Below are 8,648 nucleotides of genomic sequence, written 5' to 3'. Positions count from 1 at the left end.
TGTCCTGAGCTTTTTTTTTTTTTTTTTTTTTTTTTTTTTTATTTAAACAGAAAACAAAAAAATAATGCTACTTGCTGCTGTTTATAACTGTGAGATTATTTGGAAGCCAGAAATGAAGAAAAGGCAGAGATGTATGTGCAATAGAACAAGTTGACCCCGCCCCCCTTTTTACAGACCATGCAAGTACTCAACATGGCTCCACCCCCCCCTCCCTCTCCCCCCCCCTCTCAGTGACATAGTTGCGACTGGCTGCTCTGGATGCCTCGCTGTCAACCCTGTAAGTGATAGTTGGCACTGACTAGGACTGTTCAAAACCACAGGTCTCTATAGATACACACAGTGAAGATGGAAAGACGACAAACAGCACAAAGAACTTGTACATGTCCTCATATCAGCTACATATCCTCTCTCAGCCCTCTTATCTTTCTACAGACTCTGAGTAGGGCTGTGGATCGGCATGAATCTGGTGATACGATACAAATCACAATACTAGGATCACGATACGATATATCACAGTACTGTTAACACGATGATTTTTGTTTAGTTTCTTGTTTTAAAAGATTATTTCCTGGAAACATTTATAGTTCAGCATTTGGATAAATAAAGTTTTAACATGGCTTTACCAGTACAAAAAAAACACACAAATAAATAAATAATGTTTTGCAGACATTACAGTTTAAGTTCCGGCTTAAATGTTCATGTTCTGTTGCAAAAAGAATCCATAGTGTTCAGTCCCTGAATTGTCCAACATCAGAAGATTATTTTTGTGCATTCCCAATAAATAAAACAAACATTTACCTCTTTCAAATGGTAAAAAGTACTTTTAAGGACGCTTGAATTATCCATTATTTAACAAAACAGGGTTATCAATTTTTTTTTAAAAATTACGTTTATGACCCGCAATATCACAATACTACTTTTGTAGTCTACAAGCAACAGAACAAAAATACCCATGTGTAAAAATAGCTTACAAAACAAAAATGAACCTCCACCATGTCTGCATTTGAATAAATACCTAAAAATATTGATACAGTATAATATCGATACAGTATCTTGAAGTGAAATATTGTGATATATTGTGATACCGATTTTCTTACAGCCTGACTCTGATGAACCTAAATTACAACCAGGCATTAACAGCTAGGCTACTTTATTTTCTGTACTGGATTCAGCAGGTTTGGAGACTCAACTCACTCATGTGCAGGATAATTGATGTCAATCATTCAAACCCTTTAATGTCAGACAGACTTAACAGAATAGTTGGTTTGCCTTGGCCACCTCTAAAAGTGCCCTGAAGTGGATTTAGATGATGACACTAACATGTTCTGCTGAATCCTCCTCTGCGAGCGTCAGCATGGCACCGCTGTGCATTCAGAGGGGGAAACTTTTCAATGATTGAATGAAATATAAAGAAATGCAATGCAAAATTTTGACGGTGTCAAAAAGGTGTTTTAAAAAAAGTGTACAAAGCGCTTAGCTGTTTTGTAGAGCTGTTTTCAGAATCAGATATTTTGTAGGTCTAACCACACGGTGTGCATCTATGGTTGCCTTTTTTCTGTTTACCTTGTGCCAATAGAAGGCACTGAATTAGACAATGGAAAGTGTGTGTTTGGATCTTTCTATCTTGACATATCTCTGTGTTAAGCCCTTTAGCCCAGAGCCAGCTTCTGTTGCTGTAGCAACAAATGGGTTAAAGGGTTATTTACCTTTAAAGGACAAACCACAGTGGGGAGTTGTGGAGTGGACAGAAAGAGCTCCAATTACCAGTTACTTCACAAGATAAACCTGGGTCTATGCACAGACTGTGTGTGTGTGTGTGTGCATGCGTGCGTGCGTGCGTGCGTGTGTGTGTGTGACTGAAAATACTGTTAATAGTGTGTGTTTTCCAGAGAGCGAGTGCTTTGTGGTTCATGTTAAACTGTATGCCAGTGAATGACAAAAACAACAGAAAAGTTTTGCTGACTGTTCACATTTTGGTATTGTTAATTTATATTTCCTTTGTATTTTTTGGGTTTGTCTTGAGGTTCTCGCAGGGGAAAGTTGTCACAAAAAGGTTTTCAAGTTGTTATTAAGAAATATGGATGAAATTGAGGCCATGACACAAAACACAGCTGTAAACCCTCCTCATTTCATCCAGTCGGTTAAGGGAATTTGGGAGAAAAAGGTTTATTTAGCTAAAGATTAGAAAATATATAAGAATGAAATTCTATGTTTGCATACTTTCTATGCTATTTTCATATGAGGTTCACTAATGATGAAAACGGAAAGGAATCTCAAGTGCTTTTTACTACAGCGTAACTTATTTGTTTTGATTGTTTTTACCACCTGTGTTTTTAGTAATGATTTATGAAGCACTGTATATTAAAGTTTTAAAATATTCAACAAAGTCATGAGTGTGATGACTGTTTTCTTTGACCAAAATTCAAATTCTGTTGACAGTGGGGTACAATGGAATGGACTGAATGGACCTTCAGTTAACACTGGAGGGCAGCAGTGTTCTAGCAATTTCCATTTGAGTACCTCCAGACAGCAGAGGGGGGGCGCAGCAACACAAGCAGCGCAGCTTCACGTGCCTTGGGTTAGAACTGCTGTCAGTATGTAATGTGTTTTCTGGTCTAGACTTCATTTACTTGTGGTTGTTGTAGTATTTTAAGTTAACACAACACTACCAGGTGGAAATGAGGTGTGTTACAGCTGGAGACTTAAGGAACAGGCTATAGAATCCAAAAAGAGAGAGCAGGAAAGGGAATTAGATGAGGCTGTAGTCACCCCATTAAATCAATGTAAGACACACTAGTGCAAATGAACAACACTGATCTTTCCCAGCCTGTGAAGCATCGATAGATTTGCAGAGAAGGGCTTTATAATAACTGTAACCATGGCTTCTCTCCACATTATGTTCTGTCCCAAAAGCACAAAGCAATCATAGGTAGGGTTTACCAAAAGAAACAAGGGTTTGCTCATGCTGTAGTCTAGACCAGTGGTTCTCAGTCTTTTTCTGCCCCCCCATCCCCCTTGGAGGATGAAAAATCTCCAGGCCCCCCTCAGCCCCAACAACACTGTAACAGTGGTGCAATTATAACCGTTATCGACACAAACATCAATATCGTACAATATTTTTTGATTTTCCTTGAATAATTTTCTGTTCAAATTAAACAATAACTTAGCTTAGCTTACTTTTAGTATTAATTGTAGTTTAGTCGTCCCTTTTCTCTTCTTCTCTGTCGTCGTATTCAAATAACTCCCAGACAGAACTCTGCTGCTTTCTCCCAACTTTAGTTTCCATGTTTCCATGTTAATAACAGGCAGAATATTGTTAAAATTGTACTTATTTCTCTTTAGACTTTTCAGGTTATTCACATTTTTTGTGAAATTATACTTTGTTTTAGTGTAAATACATGGAAAATATTTACATTTACAAAGAGAAACATTGGCAGTTGTCATTATTTCTATGTTATTCTGACTGGTCCTGCCCACTGCAGATTGAATATGTCTGAATGTGGAACCTGAACTGAAAGGATTGGTCATATCTTCAGTGTAATTTTTGCATTTCACACATTCATCCCAGGGCCAGACTGGACCCTTTGGTGGGCCAGATTTGGCCCCCGGGCCACATGTTTGACACCTGTGGATTAGCTGATGATGTAGTTTAATAATGTTATAACAGTGCAGGAGTTTTTTTTCTTTCCAATGCACATATTTGTCATTCAAGTTTTTAAGTGTAGTTCACAGTGTAGTTCATTATTTTTTGAAGTTGAAACTAGATTGTGATAAAAAAAAAAAAGAAAAATAGAATTACTGTGCAGCAAATGTCAAACTGAGGCCTGGAAAACAGCTGTGTACGTCTGTGGTCAGGTAGCATGCTCGAGAGCTTATGGCAGCAGGGTTTGGATCTGACACCAGAGCTAAAATGATGAGGGGGAAGTGCCAACTCCCACTAGCACCAGTGTGAGCAGCAGGGCATTCTGGGAAAGACAAACAAGAACAGCATGCAACTCACATGTGTGCTTGGGTACTCTTTTTGCTGCTTCCAAACCATGGGAGGAGAAATTGTAGAAAGAAGACGAATGGGAAAAGATAGAAAAAATGACTTCGAAAATCGTTCCAATGGATCCTGCACTTTTTGTTTTAGGACTTTACCCAAAAGGCAAGGCAGGTTTATTTCTATAACACATTCTATGTACAAGACAATTCAAAGTGCTTTACATAAAACATTCAAAGCATGGGAAGCAATGAAAAGTATAGGCAAGAGAAAACAAAAAAAAAACAAAAAACAAAAACAGATAAAACAGATAAAAACTTAAAAGAATCCAAACTCTATTCAAATGCAGCTGAGAACAGGTGGGTCTGGAAGCTGGATTTAAATAAATGGAGTGTTTCAGCTGATCTGAGGTTTTCTGGAGTTTGTTCCAGACATGTGGAGCATAGAAGCTGAACGCAGCTTCTGCAGGTCTGGGTCTGACCCTGGAATGACAAACAGATCAGGTCCACATGACCTGAGAGGTCTGGGGGGTTCATACTGGGTCAGGAGGACTGGATCCAGATGACCTGAGGGTCTGGGGGGGTTCATACTGGGTCAGGAGGACTGGATCCAGATGACCTGAGGGGTCTGGGGGTTCATACTGGGTCAGGAGGACTGGATTCCAGATGACCTGAGGGGTCTGGGGGGTTCATACTGGGTCAGAAGGTAGCTGATGTATTTTGGTCCTAAACCATTCAGAGTTTTATAGACCAGCAAACAGAACTGTTAAGTCTATCCTCTGACAAACAGGCAGCCAGTGGAAGGAGCTCAGAGCTGGACTAATGTGGTCCAGTGGAAGGAGCTCAGAGCTGGACTAATGTGGGTCCAGTGGAAAGACCCCCAGAGTTGGACTAATGTGGTCCAGTGGAAGGACCTCAGAGTTGGACTAATGTGGTCCAGTGGAAGGACCTCAGAGTTGGACTAATGTGGTCCAGTGGAAGGAGCTTAGAGTTTGGACTAATGTGGTCCAGTGGAAGGACCTCAGAGTTGGACTAATGTGGTCCAGTGGAAGGAGCTTAGAGTTGGACTAATGTGGTCCAGTGGAAGGAGCTCAGCGTTGGACTAATGTGGTCCAGTGGAAGGACCTCAGAGTTGGACTAATGTGGTCCAGTGGAAGGAGCTTAGAGTTGGACTAATGTGGTCCAGTGGAAGGAGCTCAGCGTTGGACTAATGTGGTCCAGTGGAAGGACCTCAGAGTTGGACTAATGTGGTCCAGTGGAAGGAGCTCAGCGTGTGGACTAATGTGGTCCAGTGGAAGGACCTCAGAGTTGGGACTAATGTGGTCCAGTGGAAGGAGCTCAGCGTTGGACTAATGTGGTCCAGTGGAAGGACCTCAGAGTTGGACTAATGTGGTCCAGTGGAAGGAGCTCAGAGTTGGACTAATGTGGTCCAGTGGAAGGACCTCAGAGTTGGACTAATGTGGTCCAGTGGAAGGAACTCAGAGTTGGACTAATGTGGTCCAGTGGAAGGAACTCAGAGTTGGACTAATGTGGTCCACTTTTCTGGTCTTAGTGAGGACTCTAACAGCAGAGTTGTGAATGAGCTGCAGTTGTCTAATGTCATAAAAGGTCATAAATACAACAAAAGTGAACAAATATTAATAGATATGTGTCTTTTACGTACCAAAAGATCCATTTCAGTGTTTTGGAAAAAGACCAGCAGGCCCAATATTATGAACTGGGAGAAGCAAATGTTGACAACTTTTCCTTTGGAGAGACTGACGTACATACGAAAAGGAAGGAAAAGATATGTTTGAAAAGATACGGGAACCTTTGAAGATGTTTGTTAAAAGTGTTGATTTAGTAAATGACAATGAGGAGGAATAAATACTCTGTTGTGTGAACCTTACAACAGGGTTAATGAGTTCAAATACCTGTCATTGGAACAGGGCATTCAGTTATGTACAAAAGTTTATGGCAGTTTGTGATGTGTATGTGTATTGTTTATTTGTAATTTGTTTTGTTTGTTTTGTTTGTGCTTGTAACACTTGTAATGCTGCAGGTGCCTCTGTTAGTGAGGTCTACATACTTACTACAACTGTGTGTATATTTACAAGTGTATGTGTGTATATAAAAAAAAATATGTTAATAAATATATTGTTAAAAAAAAGAAGACAAATGGGAGAGGGAGAAAAAGGAGAAGGGATGGGAGGAGGGATCTGAAACATATGAAACACAACTTTATCTGCCGATCTACAGCTGGAGAAAATTACAAACCACAGTCGACCATTTCAGTGAAAATGTTTTATAAAGAAAAAAAAAAGCACAACGGCTCCTTCACATATTCACATCCATCTCTCTTCCATTTCAGTTTGAAAAATTACACTCATCATTTTCATTTTCTACTCACTTCTTCTGAGAACGTCCCCTGACTTCAGGGTAACATATACTTTGTTGTGCGGAGCATTCATCACTGGGACACCAGAAACCACAGGTGATTCATCAGGGCCTCGGTCCAGTCCTGTCGTCTGTAAATCCCCTCCAGACTCACACTCACACCACATTGTGGAAGGACGGCCAGTGAATGCAGCCAGGTTGCTGTTTCTGTGAGCGAACAAGACAGTAAGTGGGAGGAAATGAAGAGGGGGGGTTCTGTTTTAGCCCCACCCTCTGTCGCACAGGCACAAGCCAAACAATGTTGTAACGGATAGAGTTTCAGGTTGTCAAGTTTCTATGGCAACACAGTAGTTTATTAACCTGATTATTATATTTTAGATTTTTGGGTTAATTTTATTTTGCACTTCATTACTGAAAATCTGATTTGTTGTAATTTAAGTTGTTTTGTAAGTCAAATAAGTATTTGCACTAAGTTCGTCCTGGTCAAAAGGTCATGTACAGTCATGTGGCCTCAACACGAAAGCAAAGGACAACGCCAGAGGAAAGGACAGATCTGGCGGGTCTGAACAGAGAAAACTATACCCCGTCCCATTTTTCTGTTGGTTATCCAGGCGAACACGGTAAACAGTGACTTTTAATTTCTGTTTACAGTGTTGTGTATGAATAACATTAAGTGAAACATTGTTTAATTTTCTGTTTGTATTTAGTTTTCACAGTGTTTCACGGTGTACCACCTATCTTCTGGAAGAATAAACTTGCTGTGAACATCAGTACGAAGCGGTGGACACATTTAATAACCAGCAGTTATAATGTTACATAGATAACACTGGTCTACAATTTTATTTTATTAGAAATCATCCACCTCAGAGAGGAAAAGTGCTAAGTCTTACATATTTTAAGACGATGAAATGGAAAAGAAATGACTAAAGTGCTAGTTATCTAATGTTTTCAGTATATATGATAAAGTATTATTACACATATATTAGTTTATGTACATTTATTCAACAGATTTATACATCTTCCACTAGAAAGAACCTGTAAAGCAGAGGTGTCAAACTTATGTTAGTTCAGGGGCCACATACAGCCCAATATGACCCGAAGTGGGCCGGATCATTAAAATAATAACATAACATATTAATAATATCAATTCCAAAATTTGCATGTCTAACTTCTGTTATTTACAGTGAAATTATATTATCAAAATGTTTACATTTACAAACTAACCTTTAAAAAAATTAAAAACATGAACAACCATGAACAAAATGAAATTTATTAAGAAAAAAAAGCGCGATTTTAACAATTTATGCCATTATTTGGCCTCAGCTTCTCATTTTCATATGTTCATTACAGATCACAGTGGATCTACAAATACACAAAACATTTTAATAACAGGCAGAATATTAGTACAATTACATTTAATTCTCTTAAGCCATTTCAGGTTATTCACATTTTTTGTAAAAGACTAGTCTGTAAATGTAAAAATTTTTGTGTAATTTTACATTTTTCTACACAAAAACAAAGAAAATTTGTGGTATAGTTTATTATGATAGTATTTTATTGGTCTGACCCACTTTATATTGAACTGACCTTTATTTGAACGTCCTGATGTTTCAATACACATATAATCTTTTACCAATTGCCTTTCTTAGTTGTGCTGGCGAATAAATAAACAAATAATAACTAACTAAAGGAAGGAAATATATACATAAACAACAGTGAACATATGGTGACAATTAAAAACCCTCATCCCTATATCTTGTGAAAAACATGCTCTTATAAGTGTTTTTGAATTGTCTTATGTTCGAACATTCCTTGTGCTCCTCCCTCAGTCTATTCCAGACTTTAACACCACACACACAGATATGCTCAAACTTTTCCCAGTAGTGCGCACCCTCTGACATGAGAGGAAGGTGCTCAGTGTGGAATCGTGTGGGCGTCCAAGGTTTAATTGCACTCTAATTGGGAAGCTCTTGTTATTGGAGCTAATGGGGGAAGGAGAGTGTGTGCCAGACTCTTAAACAGGGGAAAAATATTATTTACAAGGAAAAAACATTTTTTTTGTGGATCTGAATGCCTGGGTGCTTCATATCTCCCCCAGCACAGAGGCTTCCTCCTGGACATGGAGGCGCTGCTGCTCAATCCCCTCTTTGTGTGTGTTCAGGGGGGGTGGCTGCCATTACAGGTCTTTATTGCAGCAGCCTCTTTCTTCTGCGTGCACATTCTGGATCCTTATTAGCAATTACACACCAGAGGGTCTATTTATGCACATCTGATCAGACGGGCTGCTGCAT

General features: G+C 39.2%; 3 long non-coding RNA genes across 3 annotated transcripts in view; 1 reads left to right on the top strand and 2 right to left on the bottom strand.

The window, feature by feature from the left end:
• The window catches only part of LOC115413626 (uncharacterized), an 86,574-nt gene that overhangs the window by 65,707 nt on the left and 12,219 nt on the right, over positions 1-8,648 (top strand). The gene's annotated exons all lie outside the window — the stretch shown is intronic.
• On the bottom strand, positions 10-2,295 carry LOC115413625 (uncharacterized). Its single transcript, XR_003934491.1, has 2 exons — positions 1,106-2,295; positions 10-435 (listed from the first exon to the last, which is right to left on the bottom strand). It is a non-coding gene; the product is annotated as an uncharacterized LOC115413625 (long non-coding RNA).
• On the bottom strand, positions 4,645-7,500 carry LOC115413628 (uncharacterized). Its single transcript, XR_003934494.1, has 3 exons — positions 7,489-7,500; positions 4,896-4,942; positions 4,645-4,788 (listed from the first exon to the last, which is right to left on the bottom strand). It is a non-coding gene; the product is annotated as an uncharacterized LOC115413628 (long non-coding RNA).

Source organism: Sphaeramia orbicularis, chromosome 22 (genome assembly GCF_902148855.1).
Source record: "Sphaeramia orbicularis chromosome 22, fSphaOr1.1, whole genome shotgun sequence".
NCBI lineage: Eukaryota > Metazoa > Chordata > Actinopteri > Kurtiformes > Apogonidae > Sphaeramia > Sphaeramia orbicularis.
Note: the sequence above shows the minus strand (reverse complement) of the source record. Positions and strands in the feature narration are given on the sequence as shown.